Source organism: Triturus cristatus, chromosome 9 (assembly GCF_964204655.1).
Source record: "Triturus cristatus chromosome 9, aTriCri1.1, whole genome shotgun sequence".
Lineage (NCBI taxonomy): Eukaryota > Metazoa > Chordata > Amphibia > Caudata > Salamandridae > Triturus > Triturus cristatus.
Genome location: NC_140592.1, coordinates 461525021 through 461544727, shown reverse-complemented (window position 1 = coordinate 461544727; position 19707 = coordinate 461525021). Strand labels below are relative to the sequence as shown.

The 19707-nt window shown below is 47.6% G+C and overlaps 1 pseudogene; it reads left to right on the top strand.

The window, feature by feature from the left end:
* Positions 1–7369, top strand: part of LOC146798147 (uncharacterized) — a 28884-nt pseudogene extending 21515 nt beyond the window's left edge.
* The last annotated feature ends 12338 nt before the right edge of the window (positions 7370–19707 follow it).

Here is a 19707-nt window from a genome sequence, read left to right as displayed (position 1 = left end):
ATGGCTGATTGGCTGGCTCTATGAGTTTGGTCCTTTTTACATAAGGACTAGGATAGGCTACTAAGGGGAGACCCTTAGACCTATTTTTCTCTATGTATGTCTATAGGACATTACTTTTTTATGTACCGGAGGCTCCCGTCTCGACGACGGGGAATGATTCAGGCATGTGAATCTATGAAAGACACCCCTAATACTGGATAAATGGGATTAATCCATCGTTCTTTTGCTCACTATGCCACTCCAGTTTGGACACAGCCACATGCAAATCAGTCTTAACCCTGCTCCTCATGGGAACCGTCCAGCACAAACTGCCAGGCCAGGTCCCCCTTGGACCGAAACAAGCATCCTGGGAACGGTTTTGTGGTATTAACCATCAGCCAAGCTAGATTAAATCCAGTGGCACAGCGAGCATGGGGCTCATGTCTGGGCATACCCTTGGCCACTTAGGATGAGTGGCTGTATAGGTGTAGGTGTAGGTGTGTGAGTGGTTGTATGGGTGAGGGAAAAGCTGAGTGTGTGTATAGGTAAATGAGTGGGTGTGAGTGGCTGTATTGGAGAGTGAATGTCTGATTGGCTGTAAGGGTGAGTGAGTGGGAATGTGAGTGGTTGTATGGATATGTGAATGGGTATATTAGTGGTTCTGTGGGTGTTTGAGTGGTTTTCAGGGTTTGCATTAGTGAGTGAGTGGCAGTGGCTGTATGGGTGAGTGTGTGGGTGAGTGAGTGGCTGTGTGAGTTTCTGTATGTGTGATTGAGTGGGTGTGCGAGTGGCTGTAAGTGTGTATGAGTGGGTGTATAAGTGTCTGTATGTGTGCGTGGTTGTATTGGTGAGTGAGTGGATGGGTGGGTGGTTGTATGGGTGAGTGAGTGGGTGCATGAGTGGTCATATGGGTGAGTGGGTTGGTCATTGACTATGGATGAGTGAGTAGTTGTGTGAGTACCTGCATGGGTCTGTGAGTGGGTATGTGAGTGGTTGTGTATGTGGGTGCATGAGAGGCTGTGGCTCCGGTAGGGGGGCTGAGCTGCCCCTGGCCTTTCCTGTGCACGGGCTGGCCCCAGGGAGTTGGTGGTCCCAGAGGCCTGGGGGAGGTCTGCGAGGCCCCCGCCATCACTTTCCGTTTAGCCCCGGAAGGGTGGTGGTCCCTGGGGCACAGGGGGTCCGCAAGGCCCCCCCATTTCTTTCTATTTAGCCCTGAGGAAATGGTGGTCCCCGGGGCAGCCCGTGCGGCCCCGAGCAATTTTTTTTAAAATTAAAGCCCTGTGGATGTGGTGGTGCTCGGGGGATCCGTGCGCCCCAGCACAATTTATTTAATAAAGCCCTGGGAAGGTGGTGGTCCCCAGGGCCTGAGAGAGGGGTCTGCACAGCCCCCCACAATAATTAAAAAAAAACAAAGTGGAGATGGTGGTCACCAGGGCGTAATAATGCCTTAGGAGGGGGGCCCCATATGCCCCCTTCCTTTATTTTTAAAATGTCTGTACATGCCCCCCGTAACTTGTTTTATTTTCATTTACAACAAAAATGTTCTAAAATTTTGGGGGGGACCCCAAGACAAAGGCTTGGGGGTCAGGGTATTCTTACCCTGTCCCCTTTTCTTTTTTTACTTTTTTTGTGGGACTGGGCTAAAGCAGAATCCCAAGATTGCTGCCAAGATGGCGGATAACACTTCCTAAAGTGGTGGCAGACAATCAGAGCTCTGCTGATGGCTGCACAAGCTCGTCACTATTTGTGAAGACTTCGCGTTCGTAGATATACAAAAAGTAACTAGCAAACTACTGAACAGATTTACACCAAATAACACAAAGAACAGTCTGTGAACTAAAAGCTAGCTTTCTGCCAAATTTGGTGTCATTCCGTCCAGGGGTTTGGGCTGCAGGCGTATCTAAAGAGTCTATGGTAATTAACATGGGAACCACATGAGTGATGGGCTCCATGGAGTCCGATGCACCCCTCATTAAATCTTGCTGCGCTGCGTGACTGAGCCAGGCAGCACAGCAGGAGACTCTTTGATCAAGTAAAATCTGTCTCTGGTGTGATGAAAGGGCAGGTATAAACGAGAGCCTTCACCACACAGTGGTACATGTGCATCCTCACCCGATCCTCTCTCAAAACCGGTACATATGTTTATTTTTTAAAGAAAGGCCATTCTTATTATGTCATTGTGTCATGTCATTGCATTGTGTGAGTGTATGGTTCTACTGTTGCGAGTGAGGTTCCAGTTCACTGGGTTCCTGGCAGGATGATGGTTGGCTTTAGAGCTGTTCTCTGTACTTGCTTCATGGGCTTGTTATCTTCTCTTCCTAAACCTTGCCATAAACATCTTTACTTGCCTGAAACCTCGTCTTTTGCTTTGGGGATACCACATATTCCCTCCTGCATACCCAGCCATATACTTTCCCTTCAGGTCCATTGAATTGTGTCCTTGACGTTATCTTCTCTTCCTAAACCTTGCCATAAACATCTTTACTTGCCTGAAACCTCGTCTTTTGCTTTGGGGATACCACATATTCCCTCCTGCAAACCCAGCCATATACTTTCCCTTCAGGTCCATTGAATTGTGTCCTTGACGTTATCTTCTCTTCCTAAACCTTGCCATAAACATCTTTACTTGCCTGAAACCTCGTCTTTTGCTTTGGGGATACCACATATTCCCTCCTGCATACCCAGCCATATACTTTCCCTTCAGGTCCATTGAATTGTGTCCTTGACGTTATCTTCTCTTCCTAAACCTTGCCATAAACATCTTTACTTGCCTGAAACCTCGTCTTTTGCTTTGGGGATACCACATATTCCCTCCTGCATACCCAGCCATATACTTTACCTTCAGGTCCATTAAATTGTGTCCTTGACTTTTTTCCCTCTCTCCTGCTCCTCCATAGTGTATGTATCATCCTCTAACAGCCCCAGAGCTCTCAGTCGCTTGGACCACATTAGCCTCTGTATACCACATTGAGTAAGTAACGGCCCCCATAAGCTGTTAGAGGTGTTCAAGAGTCGGTGTTTCGTAAGCCAGCTCATCATTATCTCGAAGTGCCTAAAGCTTCTGAATCCACAGATCCACTGTCAGGCCTGTTCTTTTCTCCATAAGGAAAGGACCACTGGGTTTGCCGCTAGCAACAAACGTGATAAGGGTTTGTCCTTAATTGATCCCCTTCATATTCAGAGCCTAAAAGTGAAATGTCCTTAGTCTTTGAATGGAATCTTCACTAGAGTTGCTAAATTAAAAGTTTGGGGCGCACATGCTGGGACAGAAGTTCTTTCCAATTTTCTTTTAAAGTTGTTTTACTTTTTTGTGCCTTGAAGGGAACCGCCCTGACAACAGTTCCTTTAAAGGTACGGAGATGACCTCTGGATATCTATAAATTTGTCATATGGTAGTCTATCAGGGTGGCAGACGCAATGTCCTCCATCATCCTGACAGAGGGAGCACGGTCCATCAAACCCTAAATCAGGCTCTAGATTTTATCCATGTTATCCATCAGCGCATTATTAACACAGCAATCACTTAAAGCCAGCAGTATTTTTCTGGAGGCCCATATGGGTTAAATTCCAGGGCGCAAGATCGTCCTCATAAAAAAGACTTTGACTATGGATTCCACTCATCTTCGGATAACATGAGTGAGGGATATCTGTGTTGAAGGACAAGTTTAAATGATTTTTATGCCAGGTTTAGATACAATTAATGGTTTGTAACCCAACATCAAGATTAAGGAAAATTATACTCCATTAAAAACAAATTAAGGAAGGTGCATTTTTAATGTTCCGGAAGATTTGGCAAAACTTCTTTAAAAATGTGCTTTTGAACTCTAGCATCTTCACTTTTGCTTTCTCCTTTGGTCAATGTATGTTAGAAAAAGGCAATTTGAGAGTTTACATAGACCCTTGAAGCCGGAAAAACATAAATTTCCGTTAATGGTCATGCTTTGCCCTAGACTGATCATGCATTTGATGTTGAGAAATGGCAAGACATTTTTGAAGCTTGACTTAGCTTCAGCATACCAATATGTTGAACTAGTTCCAATATCAGCTTTGGTTTCTCCCATCAGAGTTAATTAATTCTTTATTACGCTATTTAGGCTGGCACCTGTAGCCACTGTTTTCTAGCAGGTTATGTTTAATCAGTCTGTAAGCCTCCAAGAGTCTTGGCTTGACAGGTCCGCCTTTTAATTTTTGGAAATGATCAAGCTGAACATGACCGAATTTAGATAAAATTGCGGTCACGATTGTTGTCACTTACAGAAGTTAAAGGTGCTGCCATAAATAGACCAATCAGAATTTCAGAAGGGCAAGATGGAATACCTCAAACATGTTATTTAATATAAGGGAAGCAAACTATAGCCTGGTGTACCTGCAGACATTGTCAAGCTGGCGTCTCCCATCAACAAACAACAACCATCATTGCTTTAGGGACATTGCAAATTTGACTCCTTATGTGTGAAGAGTTTTTCTTCCAAGACAAAATGCTTTAAACTAATGAAGTAAATGTAAATTTGTATGGTCAGATGACAGGAAGGATAGTTTGGGTCAATCAAACAAGGAACTTGTGTCTGCTTAGGCACTTAGATCATTTCTTCTAGGGTACAACTTTTGTGTAACTGTTAGTGCCAGTTTTTACAAGTTGCATACCCCATGCAGAGGGATGACAAAGAAGAAAATACTTCGAGGTTCACTTGGAAGGGCACGTAACAACTAGCTTTAACACACCAACAAACCAACCGTTTTGTGAAAAGAATGTATTGTGTAGTGGAACAGGATGAGTGGTTTGGTGTCAGGAAATGCCATCCAAATCCTGTTATGGGCATGGTCGGACTGGCCTATAAGGCAATCAGGTGGTGCCCGATGGGCTGGTCTCACAGATGTGCATGGCCTTTTTTTGTTTTTTTTTAGCAGGTGTGGGTCAGTTTAATGGCTAAGTGGGACAGTTTTTACTGTTGATTTCCCTGATATCACCACTTTTTTTTTTAAGCTATCTGCTTCGCTAATGGGTGGCACTTTTTTTTTGGCGCCCTGGCCTATTTCTTGTCTCAGTCCGACCCTGGTTATGGGCACATACAACGACTTCATTTCACTACTAGCAAATCTTGATCTGAATTGTTGATGACTGAGTAAGCTTCATTAACTACGAGTCTTATTTGAAAAAATGGGGTGAAAGAAGAACTGTACTGAAGACGCTGGGTGGAGAAAATTAGAGCATGTGGGTCTTATGAAAAGAAAGTATCTGTCTGTGTATGATTCCAGACAAGTTGAAAGAGTGATGTGTCTGGATCTGCAACAATGATCCAGACAGAGGTAGGAAAGGAGAAATTAAACACCATATTTCACTCACCTGGTAACAAATGATGTTTGTGCAACACTCATTGAATTTCTGATCACCTTTGGTAACAATATTTTTTTTTAGAGAACTTCAACTTACATTGGAGAAACCAAAATAATCTACCATATCGCAAATAGCTGCCTTCTTGCTCAATAATGTGTCTGAGGTTAAATTTGAGGTCTTTTTGCAAAGGAAGGGTTAATAGTAATTGAACCCCGTGGATTGGTACGATCAATTCCTCATACCATTCTCACATCACACCTCTGAAGTGGTGATCATTAGAATTATTAGAAGACCCAAGCAATTGGTTAGAGAACTGAAATCATTCCCCGCCATCCCTTGCCTTGGAAGGAGCCAACTGCTCACAATTCATACTGCACAAGAAGTTCAATGGACTCATAAATCAGTTCATAAATGTGACAGCACCCCAAAACATTGAAGATAGAAAATCAAACAATTGATGTTAAAAGAAGAATATCAAATCCCTCTCAGAACCTTGCACGACAATGAATCGAACGACTCAATTAACTTTTCTGATGCAAAGTCTATCCACATCAAAAAGAGAGTCTATCCACATCAAAAAGAAGATAGTCTATTCTAAGAACTGCCTAAAAATATTTCCCACAGTGAGACAATGAACACCCCTCTCCCCCCAAAAAGTTATATATGCCTCTCCCAAAAAAGTAACAGAGTTCTCGGTCCTTCTTTGCAAATGAGGTGAAAAAGATTGAGCTCTCTCTCTCCTTCACGCCCAAGAATCAGGACAACAGTAACACCATCCAGACATCTAAAGTGTTATTGGCTTCCTTCTGAGAAACCAACCAAGAAACTACTCAATGTTCAAAAACGTATCCTACTTCTCCGCACCGATCACTCCTCGCTTCTCGAAGAGATAAACCCCTCAGTCACATCTAGGAGAGCGTGTGTGAACCCGATTAACTAAAACGCGCATCGTTGGGGCGAGAGGAATTTAACCACTTCCAAGAAGCCTCTAATTCCCCCTTTCTACCCAAAGTATTGGAAATTGGCATGAAGTACAAGTTCAGACTCCTTAAAGAGTGTTACTCCAGGTACCCTTACAATAGGAGATTGACGGGATTATGGATTGGGAACTGGACAATGATACCGAGAGGCCATCCAACCGTATGGGTTGCAGACAACTGTATGACTTTGTGCAGTCTCTTGTGTTCACTGATGCATGGGGAACCCTTCATTCCACATCTAAAGCCGCCTCCTTAAGTCTTTCTGCAACTTGATTATTTATTTGTCCCCTAACGGACGTGCATTTGTTGATGGTATTGATGGATATAAATATCCTCCAGGGTACTCCATACTTACCAAAAGACAGTGGCAGGTGTATTTGCTGCTTTTTATGCAGCACTCTATAACCAAGAACCAAAAATTCAACGTTTGTGGGTAATAGTTATCTCAAGATTGTTCTCAAACCTGCCAGTGATCTTTCCCAGATATTACTTAATATCCAACACAGTGTGCTGGTCTGTGGCTACTTTTTATGGCGTTTCACTGGACATAAATACCAGACCGACAACACTCTGTAGTGTGGGTCTATACCAGCAAAGCTGTGTGCATTACTTGATATACCTCGCCAAATCTATTTCCATAGAGTAGCTTATATCTCCTTCCCAGTGCTTTATTTATAAAAACTAAGTGTGCTGGTGCCCAAAGCTTTGCTCAGAGGCCTGCAGCTGTCGCTATTAAATGACATCTTGCTGAATGCCAAGGCTATGTAGTCTTGAACCCACCCAAGGCCTCTATAATCCACTGCTATACAACCTCTGCCTCTTTGGCTCGCTGTTGACAGTCCCTGCTTTCTTTCTCCCTTTGTGATGGGTTTTCCGTCTTTCTCTTCCTCCATCTTTTCGCTTTGTGGGTCTTTCCTTATCTTGCTCCCAGAGAATGTCTGAAGAGGAAAAATATGTGCTGGTCCCCAAAAATGCTATCACAGTCAACCAATGGTTCCTTCCACACAACTCCTGTAATTGTGATTTCAAGGTGTTCAAGGTATTGGAGGAAGAATACATCACAATGACTGCATAAAATACACACATCACACTCTGCGCCTATATCCAACTTTACACATTTTTGTTAGGGGTCAAGTCTTGGAAAATGTGTAAAGCCCCCTGTGATGGATGCCATGGGTTAATAAATATCCTTTCTTACTATGTGGCCTTCCATTTCGATTGATCAACAAACAGCTCTTTGGTTCACATGTTAACCCGTCTTATGCAACTGACAGGTGGACCTTGGGCTACTGGTACCTCCTTCATAACGTTTATGTGGTGGGATGTGTTTTAACTATCTGGCATACCGTCAGTCACAAAGGTGACCAATTATCAGTACTTCAGATACTTTCCCCGCTCTCCAGCGGACTTGAGAAATAGGCATGGTGTTGGGACGGAAAAGTCCTCTGCATGGTAAAGGACATGCACCCCTGCCCCAAGTGCCTCAACTGTACTAATGTCTGGATCCCTAATACTGATTTTTGTGCTGTGTCACAGGTAAATATGAATCATGCGTGCACACCATGACATATGCCTGGCTCATGGATTGCTGGCTTGTTGGACGGGAGGGGCATCCTAAGTGCTACCCTCACAGTGGTGAAAAGCTACTGCCTTTACCAAGATTAAGCAGCATGAGCACAATGGTGGCAGCATAGCATGTAGGGATCCGCGGAAGGAAACATGTCCCTTTTAACCAGTGTCACTGGAGTGAGACCTATAGGCTCACTTATTTAAAGTTCTACTGCGGAGTACTTCACTCATGCTTGACCTAAATCAGTTTGCTGTGAAGTGCTGCGCAGTGCATGAATGGTGTGAATGCTGGGTGTGTGTGTGCCTGGCAAGGGTACAATTCAGGGATAATGATGTACTGTGTGCTTAGTGCACGTTAAATGCATGTGCTGGGTTTATGTGTGTCTGTGAGCAGTACAATACATGAAGGGTGTAGTGCTGTGGAGTGCATGCTTGTTGAATTCATGTGCTGGGTGAAGGTGCGCCTGTCAGTGTTACAGTATATGAAAGATACAGTGCTGTGCAGTGTGTGTGTTAAATGCATGTGCTGAGTTTGTATGTGTGCATGTAAATGGTACAATACATGGAGGACTCTGGGTTCCATTCTGGGAGACCCAGGGCTGCATGGTGAAACAGGAGAGGAGGTAAAGGAATCACCTCCCTCCCAACCAGGTTAGTGTATTGTTGCACTCCTGTAAGCTGAGTGGGACCGTACACTTCAAAGGGTGCTCTTCGATTAAGAGAGAAGTCACAAGGAAGGGTCTGGCTACATCTCAGGAAGTGGATGGGACTGATAAGGGAATCATAAAGAGTAGGCCCTGGGCATGAGACCCTGGGCTAACCTTTTGATACACACATCACTGTGGCTGACATCAAAGTATGAACTTCAGTCCCTCCGAATGCCTACGTTTTGGGGCCATCAGATTGGAGTTACTCCTGCTGTGACAGACTGCTTTCAAGAGGAAGAGAGGGCAGTGGAGTGGGCACTTAAAAAGAAAGCAGACCCACAACATACTTGTCAAAGACCCAGACTCTAAATACTATTTGGTGTCTTGAGAAATGGACTATAAGAAGAGGAGTTTGAGACCCCAGAAGTTGGCAACTGTCAAGCAGCTAATCAGGCTTGCGAGGAGGAGAAGCTCTACAAGACTTCTGCCTGTGACCAGAACTGGGGGACAAGGCCTGCCAGTCTCCCAGCTGGGTGAAGGGACATTACCCAGGGAATCCAAGACCACCTGCACTGGAGCCTGGAGCACCAGTGCCTGCTTACTTGCTAAGACCAGAGTGCCCTATGAGGAGAGGAACGTACTGGAGGAAGTAAGGTCTAGTGAGGAATTCTGTTGACTGGACTCTCTTAGTGAGGTAGACGCGATGGCTGCTGCATAAATCAGGTTGCTGCCCGTGTGCAAGACAAACTCGGCAATCCTTGTATGCCAGAGCAGGGTCGCCGTGAAGTGAGCCGGGGATATCGCTGTGCTGATCGGGCTGGAGCTCATGTGCAGTGACCAGCTGGCAACGTCATATGCCATGAGGGCCGCCTGTGAGAAGACTGACCTATTAAGTGAGCCGTGTGGTGGCCAGCTGGCAACCTCATACGCCAGGAAGCGCCACAATGAAGGAATCTGCTGTGCCGTTCAGGTTGGCGCACATGTGCAGTAAAGATACGGTGATCCCGTATGCCAGAGGGGGTCACCACAACCATCAAGAAGTGCGACCTGGTCCAGATCATTGCCAGAGGACTGGAGCTGCTGTGGGAATCCCTCCACACCTACACCAGGACAAAGGATAAGCACCTTCACATTACATCCCTCCCTCCCCCTGATGGGACAGACCAAAAGCTTACCCTCCCATAAGGAGATGCGAAGAACCTCTGGCCGCTGCAGTTGCATGACCGCGTTTGAGGAATGCGAGGATTGTCAAACACAGCACACTATGGAAGTGTGCAGCACACTCACCTGAATCAGCTGCTGACGCTCCTGCGTCCATGGAGGGTGTGTGCCCAGGAACTCTGGTCACTCCAATTCTGCAGGTGCGGGTAAGACTGATTTCGGGCAGTCGGAACAGGGTGAACTTGCTTGCTAGTCGGAATGGACTAGTGGGTAGTAGGGCTTAACCTGGATGTTGCCTATATCGAATGGGGACTAATCACTATTGAAAGAGCAAGGAAGGAGTGGGACTCAGGGAACTGTCTAAAACACTAGAGCCTGACCTCAGGGTGACTGTGTAGTTGTTTGTGAATGTCGGAATTCTCCATGTGTTGTTAGCAGTACAATAAAATACTTCTTTTGTCATAAAAGTACTTGGCTGGACAATAGGTTATTGCTGCTGCTGCACAAATTTTGGATTGTGAGCCTGTGTTCACCCGCTGTATCCGCCTTCACGCCCCCTCGCTCGCCAAGGAAGCCTAGGATTGCTCAGACTACGCTAACCCTGAGAATCAAGTATTGAAGGGGTACTTGGCCCAGCTACTCAGGATCCATAGGAGGTCAGGCCTCTAGACATCAGGAGTAAAAGGCCATAACCCCATGGTTAGGCCCAGTAATCCTGCTTGCCCTTTGCCCCTCTGAATGGGGTTCTGACACATGGGCGATCTAACAGAGCAGCACTGGAGAGATGTAGTCACAGCTCCTGGGGAAGTGGCCATGTCTGCTCATTATTGCCCAATTCATATCAAATATTTAAACATGTCCACTAAATTAAAGAAAATTTGTAGAAAATGGGCCGAGAATTCACCACATTCCATTTATGGTGAAACTCTCCAAACAGCACCTATGCCACACAAATTTGTAGTAGTCCACTCATTCAAACCTTCTGGGTGGAGGTGTTTGAAACCCTGTCCGAAGCAGTCAGTTGCCCAATTGGGTTTGCTCCCAACCTGGTCTTATTCAATAAAAAAATTGAGGATCTAGATGCCAATATATATGCTTGAAACACACTTCGGGGATACACGTCACAATAATTTGAAAAGTTACAAGTTTCTTTGAAATGTCTAGGCAACAAGGAGTGCATCCTACCACCTCTGAAGCAATTACATATATTCTTTCCGTCCAAGGAAGTTTGCATCCATGGATAAAGAAGTACTGATATGAAAGGTTGGTTTGACGAGTAATTCACTAAGAACACAACTCTGGAGGTTCTACGCGGGCACCACGGCCACACTCCAGAAAAGACTCCAAAGCATACAGAACGCCTCCGCATGCCTTATCCTCGACATCCCCCGCCAGAGCCACATCACGCCCACCTGAGAGACCTGCACTGACTCCCCGTCAACAAGAGGAACACCTTCAAGCTCCTCACCCACACTCACAAAGCACTCCACAACACCGGACCGACATACCTCACTTTCTACAGCCTGGAAAGATATATTAATTAAGCAAGGGGCTGTCCCCAAAAGCATAAGATATGGAAACCCTGGAAGAACATTTTCAGTATGAAAGACAAGAGAGCTGGAAGATCATACACGGAGGATGTGGGGAGCGTGGGAGGTTATTTTAAACACGTGTTCATTGTTCGTCTTAAACTGACTATAAAAACACCTAGACCATGGTGCTATACTTTTACGATCTTACCTGTCTGAAGATGGTTTGTGATCCTAACTGCTTAAGTTGTATTAAAACTGCAAGGGGGAAATGTAGGAAGGTGGATATCTGACTATGGTTACCCCCAACTTTTTGCCTAGTGTCTAGCTGGTTTTTCGACTTAGTTGGCCTGAGATCCTGCCATTCAGGGTCTCAGGCTGTCTGCTCTCTCTGTAAAATGGACTCCATGTACCCTAGGTACATAACCAATTGGTAAGGATCACCTTATTGGACCCTGTACAGTGTACCCTAGGTACCCAGGGCATAGGTGTACCCTAGGCCTCCCAGGGGCTGCAGCATGTATTATGCCACCCCTGGTCTGGCCTTCCAATCAGACACAACTGGCTGATCACTCAGCTGGGGCAAGGTCGTGTAATCACCCCTTGCTTAGATATAGTATGCCTATATCTACCCTTATATATAGACACACGTGTACCTATCAGTCACTCCTATGGCAGGCCTTAACAATCCTGGAGGCAGAGTGCTTGGTAACATGTGAGATGGTGCTCTAGCATGAGCTGAGCCTGTCTGCAGCTTTCGGAACCATGTCCTTATAGCTGTTCTATGATATAGCCTACCATATACTCTTAAAGTGCCTTATAATCTTAAACGGTTATGGTAACTATGGTTGGGCTGTATCAAAACATGTCGTGTAAGGTGTCTAACACTTTGGAATAATACCCCCATACCATTTCTGGTGATGAGGATATTATTCCTCCCTTCTAGAGGGAGAGACATGTTAAAATCCTACTTTGCTGTGTAACCTCTGACCAAAGCCTCAGCATCACAAAATGGATGCTGCTGCCACGACACAAGTCTGACCTCCTGCAGCTGGGAGTGATCCCAGCCAGGGAGGCCTGGACAATAGGTTTCCTGCTTGGGGAGGTGCTAGCACCTCCCCAGACAGCCTTTAGTGTATTGGGGCAGGGTGGGCTGAAAGGAATGAGACATGCCTGGGGCACACAAGGTGTTCCTTGCATAGTCCAGTTCAAACCGGTGCTGGGGCACTCCAGCCCCAGCTCTGGCGCGAAACTGGACAAAGGGAAGTGGGTGTAACCACCCCCTCCCAGGTCCCACCCATAAGGCGTGACCTAGCAGGTATCCCAGCCCCCCAGATTAGTATAAGAGTGGGAGTTGGGCCTCAAGACTTTAGATTATCCTGAACCTGCAATCTTGAACAGAAACTCTGGACCTTCGACATTCGACGAAAGAAGAAGACTGAAGAATCTCCCTTGTGGCCAAGGAGTGGCTACCCTGTGCAAACAGGCACCATCAAGAGACTACCCTTTGCTTTGTGAACGTTCTACGAGGAACCGACTGCAGAGCCCGACCAGAGCCTTGACTCTCAGACTTCTCCGACCCTCATCCACATCTGCAGCAGAGCTGAGATCCGTGGAGGCGACGAGCGACGTGGGACCGGCTACCTGGAAAAAGTGGCTAGTAACTTACAGCGCAGCTTCTGAGGTACCCTCGAAGTTGTGCACCGGGGATTGAGAAGCCCCACCCCCAAGCACCATCTGCACCGAAGACCAGCCCCCCACACTCAACGAGTCCTGCGTGGGGCCCTTCAGCATTTTCCGGCTTGCCGCGTCTGTCCGGTTGCTTGCCCGCTGGCTAGTGGCCTTTGTGACGACGCATCCCGTAATCTTCACCGCTGGTTTGGCTCCTCCAGACTGGCTCCTGCTTCTTTGAAAACGAGAAGCACCCCAGACCTTCCTGGTCTGCACCAGAAGCAAGTCCTTCTTTCTGCGTGGGTTCCGCCTGCCAAGGCTTGGTGAGTCCTAGTCCAACTTCGACGCCGCCGACAGCAAGAGCCTTCGTGGGACAGCTCGCCTCCTGGTCCTGGTCGTCCTCGACGCTTCCTGGTCCTCCTGGCTGCAGCGACAAGCTCCACCTTCACCTGCAACTCTTCACGATATCGTCTGGTTCCTTCCTGGTTCCACGTGGTCACTGGCTAGTGATCTTGACTCTGTCCCCTCTGCTTGCAGGTCTCTTCTCTTCCTGATCCCAGCCTTGGGATCCACCGGACACTCTTCACTGACTGCCTGTCATCATCTTTCTTCAGGCATCCATAGGAGTCGACGACGAAACCCGACGCAACTTCAACCCTATGCACCCGCAGCCTGTGGGCTAGGTAACTTGGGTACTCCGGTGCTCATCAGGATAGTGACTATCCTAGTGTCTAAGTTTCAAGTCTCAACTTCCTAGCTACTCCGGAAGTGTCCTAAATCTATCTATTTCTAAACTGTACTATTGCTAGTGACTTTTACGCATTACGCGTGAGTGTTTCCACTCTGCATACGAATCCCGTGGGCCTCCCACTTCCTAACTGTTGCTAGTGCAGTGTAGCCCCAGCGATTCCCTAGGCCTAGGCCTACTCTATTTCCGTGACAGTGATCCTTATACCACTTACTTAGTATATGGTTTGCGTGGCCCCTAGGGCCTAACTGTATTACTTACCTGTGTGACTTACTGTATGCATCAATAAGACTGTGTTGTACTTGCCTCTAATCTCATAAAGAGTGCTGAGGGTTTGCTTAGAATAAATACACTTTATTTTATATATATATCTGTTGTGGTGTCCTTTCATTTGGTATTCAAGGGATTATATATGGTATCACAGCTGGCTTCACATGCCATTCAGAGTTTAGCCTAAGACTGCTCTTGTCCATGCTACCACTAGGATAGCTGGTCTATAAGGTTGACTTTACAACCAATCACCATAAGGGTATTTGGACTGATATAAGGTGTACACTATAACTAGTGACATCATACATCAGGCCAACTTCTCACATTGGTGAGCAGCGGTTGGGATCTGAGCTTGCTGTTGTAATACCATTGTAATCTTGAGATACTAAATTGAAAGATCACACAGATATTGTCTAGGTACATATAACATAGTTTATAATACTTAAGTCCTACTGGACTTAGTAGTTGTAGGGAGTAACACACCCTGACTACAACTACTAGAGAGGTTTAGTAGAAACAACTAGTGTAGGTAGGTGCACACACCACACCCTCACTAGATCATGCCTCTGGGAGGAGATCAAGTAGATGCTCTCTCTGGAGGGGCAGGTCTGCAGAAGACCCCCTCTAGGTATGATACCTTAACATTCCAGGAGATGAGACAATTGTGTACCTCCAGAGGAATAAAACAGGGTGCAAACCCTACCCTCCTTCAGTTAAGACAGCTCCTAGAGGAGTATGATACTCTTAGGGCCTCTCAGGCAGATACCCTAGGTACAGAGGAGGGTCTACCCACCACAGAGGAGTCAGATGGGGCTTCAGATGGGGAGGTAGACAGCCAGGGCCAAGTAGGAAGACTTAGCCAGGCTAACCTAAGCTTACATGGGAGTTTGCATGGGGTCCCCCCATACAGACCCCCAAGTAGGTTTTCACAGAGAAGCAGGAGGGACAGATCCCCTTCAAGGGAATCCATCCACTCCCATGTTTCTAGCATCTCTAATGCTTCCTCTCACAGGGGAATGACTTCACCTGAGAGAAAGGAGCATAAAGCCAGAATGAGGGAAGCTAATCTGAGGATTCAGAGGGAAGAAATTGCCCTTGCCAAGGAGAAGCTTGCTCTGGCTAGAGAGCAAAAATTGTGTGGGTCAGAACCCACTGGTGGCAGCAACATCCCTAGAGATAGGGATAGGTTTTATGACCATAGAAACCTAAGCAAGATAGTCCCCCCATATCAGAATGGGGATGACATCCACAAATGGATGACTGCTTTGGAGAGGGCCTGCAAAGTACAGCAGGTACCCCAAAGTCAGTGGGCAGCTATCTTGTGGCTCTCCTTTTCTGACAAAAGTAGAGACAAGCTCCTCACAGTCAGTGATGAGGATGCAAACAATTACAAAGTCCTGAAGAGTGCTCTGATAGATGGGTTTGGCTTAACCACTGAGCAATATAGGTTGTTGTTCAGAGACACCCAGAAGACACAGACACAGGACTGGTCTGATTTTGTGGATTGTGCCACTAAGGCTTTGGAAGGTTGGTTAAATGGCAGCAAGGTGCAGGACTATACAGGATTGTACAACTTGATTATGAGGGAGCAGATCCTTAGTAATTGTCAGAACCAGCTTCTCCATCAACACCTGGTAGACTCAGATTTGACCTCTCCCCAAGAATTGGGAAAGAGGGCAGATAAATGGGTCAGGACCAGGATTAGGCCTAAAAATCAGGGTGGTGACCAAAAGAAAGATACCACCAAGCCTCAAGAGAAGGGTGGGGATAAAGCAAAAGAGAAATCTTCCTCAGGGCCCCAAAACTCCACACAGGGTGGTGGGTCCCAAGCTCCCTCCTCTACCACAGTTAAAAAGCCTTACTGCCATGTGTGTAAAACTCCTGGGCATTGGAAAACTGACAGCAGTTGTCCACAGGCTAAAAACAAAACTGTTCCTCCAACTACTCCTGTCACACCACCTATTACTGTCAGCAGTAATCCCCCAGGTGGTGGGAGTGCCCCCAAAAATTTGGTTGGGTTTTCTTGGGGAACACAGGGGGATCCTGGCTTGGCCAATTCCCCTACAGCAGCTACTCTTGTCTGTGATGGTGGCATGGGGTTTGCCAACTTCACTGCCTGTCCCAACACTTTGGGTAGGTACAGACAGGAACCCTACATCAATGGTAGAAAAGCTGAGGCCTACAGAGACACTGGAGCTAGCATCACTATGGTGGCCCATAGGCTAGTTCCCTCTGAACAGCTTTTGCCTGGTTTCTCATACCAGGTAACTAACATTGATGGCAAACAGAACAGTCATCCCATGGCAGAGGTATGTCTCAGCTGGGGAGGTGTCACTGGCCCTAAAAGGGTGGCAGTGTCTCCAACCTTGCCTGTGGACTGCTTGCTGGGGAATGACTTAGAACTCTCAGCTTGGGCTGGAGTTGAACAAGACACCCATTCTAAAATGGTAGGCCTTTCCAAAAAGGGTAGTGGGGTTGTGCCAGTCACAACCCCTGTCCAAGTAGCTTTCCTCCCTGAAAAGGTTGGAAGGGCAGTGGTAGCCACAGCCCAGGCACAGACAGACTTCCCTGTAGAAATTGGCAGAGCTGTGACAGTCACAGCTCAAACACAAACTGAGTGCCTTCCTGAAAAGGTTGGCAAGGCTGTAATGGTCTCAGCCCACACTCAGACTGATATAGGTGTAGTGAAGCCTGAAACTATGGATCACTCCACACAAACAGAGAGTAGTGGGGAGGAAGAAAAGTCTCCCTCTCCCCAGACATTAGGAAGAGGTCAGCCTCCTCAGGGATCTGACCTCACCCCTTGTGAAGGAACTGCCCCAGAGGTAGCCAGGCCTGGCCTGGCAGAGCCTCTGATGTCAGTGGCCCCTTCCAAGGTGGGACCCAGTCTGGTGCAGGTAGCCTGCCTCTCTCTACCCTGCCTCAGTCAGCCCAGGGCTGCAGAGGTCAGGGAGGCCAGTGGACCCCAAGAGGGCCCCTGTCCACAAGAACCCCCCCATCAAAAGAATGAGGATTGCCTGGTTAGTTGCCCTAGCCAGGTGATGGGTAAAAACATTCCTGAGGGATCCCCGTCACAGGTAGTTAGGGACCTCCCCCAGAGGGATTCTGTTGGGCACAGGCAAACATGGGACCTTAGGGCCCCAAACCTGACCTGTCCCTCCAGTAAGCCCACAAAAGGGACCCAGCCTCCAGCTTTAGGTAGCCAGAGGCTGACCCTGAGAGCACAGTGCAACTCAGTTAGAGAAAGAAAGGCATCCATGGTGGAGGATGATTGGAGGAAGCTGAGGCCTCACTTTGGGGACACTCACTTCAGTACTCCATCTCAACACCAGCCTTTTACTTTGCAAAGACACACCAAAGGTAGAGATTCCCTATGGTGGAGACCCTATGATATCTTTAGGATGAGGGATTGCTTAGTGGACCATGAGACGGGGTAACCATGCCAGTGCTGGTTCTTCCTTATATGGCCACTCAGGCAATAGAGGCTTACCTTGTCAAGGCCAGCCTTATCTCCTTTCGTTTGGGGGGGGGGGGGTTGTGTAGGAAGGTGGATATCTGACTATGGTTACCCCCAACTTTTTGCCTAGTGTCTAGCTGGTTTTTCGACTTAGTTGGCCTGAGATCCTGCCATTCAGGGTCTCAGGCTGTCTGCTCTCTCTGTAAAATGGACTCCATGTACCCTAGGTACATAACCAATTGGTAAGGATCACCTTATTGGACCCTGTACAGTGTACCCTAGGTACCCAGGGCATAGGTGTACCCTAGGCCTCCCAGGGGCTGCAGCATGTATTATGCCACCCCTGGTCTGGCCTTTCAATCAGACACAACTGGCTGATCACTCAGCTGGGGCAAGGTCGTGTAATCACCCCTTGCTTAGATATAGTATGCCTATATCTACCCTTATATATAGACACATGTGTACCTATCAGTCACTCCTATGGCAGGCCTTAACAATCCTGGAGGCAGAGTGCTTGGTAACATGTGAGATGGTGCTCTAGCATGAGCTGAGCCTGTCTGCAGCTTTCGGAACCATGTCCTTATAGCTGTTCTATGATATAGCCTACCATATACTCTTAAAGTGCCTTATAATCTTAAACGGTTATGGTAACTATGGTTGGGCTGTATCAAAACATGTCGTGTAAGGTGTCTAACACTTTGGAATAATACCCCCATACCATTTCTGGTGATGAGGATATTATTCCTCCCTTCTAGAGGGAGAGACATGTTAAAATCCTACTTTGCTGTGTAACCTCTGACCAAAGCCTCAGCATCACAAAATGGATGCTGCTGCCACGACACAAGTCTGACCTCCTGCAGCTGGGAGTGATCCCAGCCAGGGAGGCCTGGACAATAGGTTTCCTGCTTGGGGAGGTGCTAGCACCTCCCCAGACAGCCTTTAGTGTATTGGGGCAGGGTGGGCTGAAAGGAATGAGACATGCCTGGGGCACACAAGGTGTTCCTTGCATAGTCCAGTTCAAACCGGTGCTGGGGCACTCCAGCCCCAGCTCTGGCGCGAAACTGGACAAAGGGAAGTGGGTGTAACCACCCCCTCCCAGGTCCCACCCATAAGGCGTGACCTAGCAGGTATCCCAGCCCCCCAGATTAGTATAAGAGTGGGAGTTGGGCCTCAAGACTTTAGATTATCCTGAACCTGCAATCTTCAACAGAAACTCTAGACCTTCGACATTCGACGAAAGAAGAAGACTGAAGAATCTCCCTTGTGGCCAAGGAGTGGCTACCCTGTGCAAACAGGCACCATCAAGAGACTACCCTTTGCTTTGTGAACGTTCTACGAGGAACCGACTGCAGAGCCCGACCAGAGCCTTGACTCTCAGACTTCTCCGACCCTCATCCACATCTGCAGCAGAGCTGAGATCCGTGGAGGCGACGAGCGACGTGGGACCGGCTACCTGGAAAAAGTGGCTAGTAACTTACAGCGCAGCTTCTGAGGTACCCTCGAAGTTGTGCACCGGGGATTGAGAAGCCCCACCCCCAAGCACCATCTGCACCGAAGACCAGCCCCCCACACTCAACGAGTCCTGCGTGGGGCCCTTCAGCATTTTCCGGCTTGCCGCGTCTGTCCGGTTGCTTGCCCGCTGGCTAGTGGCCTTTGTGACGACGCATCCCGTAATCTTCACCGCTGGTTTGGCTCCTCCAGACTGGCTCCTGCTTCTTTGAAAACGAGAAGCACCCCAGACCTTCCTGGTCTGCACCAGAAGCAAGTCCTTCATTCTGCGTGGGTTCCGCCTGCCAAGGCTTGGTGAGTCCTAGTCCAACTTCGACGCCGCCGACAGCAAGAGCCTTCGTGGGACAGCTCGCCTCCTGGTCCTGGTCGTCCTCGACGCTTCCTGGTCCTCCTGGCTGCAGCGACAAGCTCCACCTTCACCTGCAACTCTTCACGACATCGTCTGGTTCCTTCCTGGTTCCACGTGGTCACTGGCTAGTGATCTTGACTCTGTCCCCTCTGCTTGCAGGTCTCTGCTCTTCTTGATCCCAGCCTTGGGATCCACCGGACACTCTTCACTGACTGCCTGTCAGCATCTTTCTTCAGGCATCCATAGGAGTCGACGACGAAACCCGACGCAACTTCAACCCTATGCACCCGCAGCCTGTGGGCTAGGTAACTTGGGTACTCCGGTGCTCATCAGGATAGTGACTATCCTAGTGTCTAAGTTTCAAGTCTCAACTTCCTAGCTGCTCCGGAAGTGTCCTAAATCTATCTATTTCTAAACTGTACTATTGCTAGTGACTTTTACGCATTACGCGTGAGTGTTTCCACTCTGCATACGAATCCCGTGGGCCTCCCACTTCCTAACTG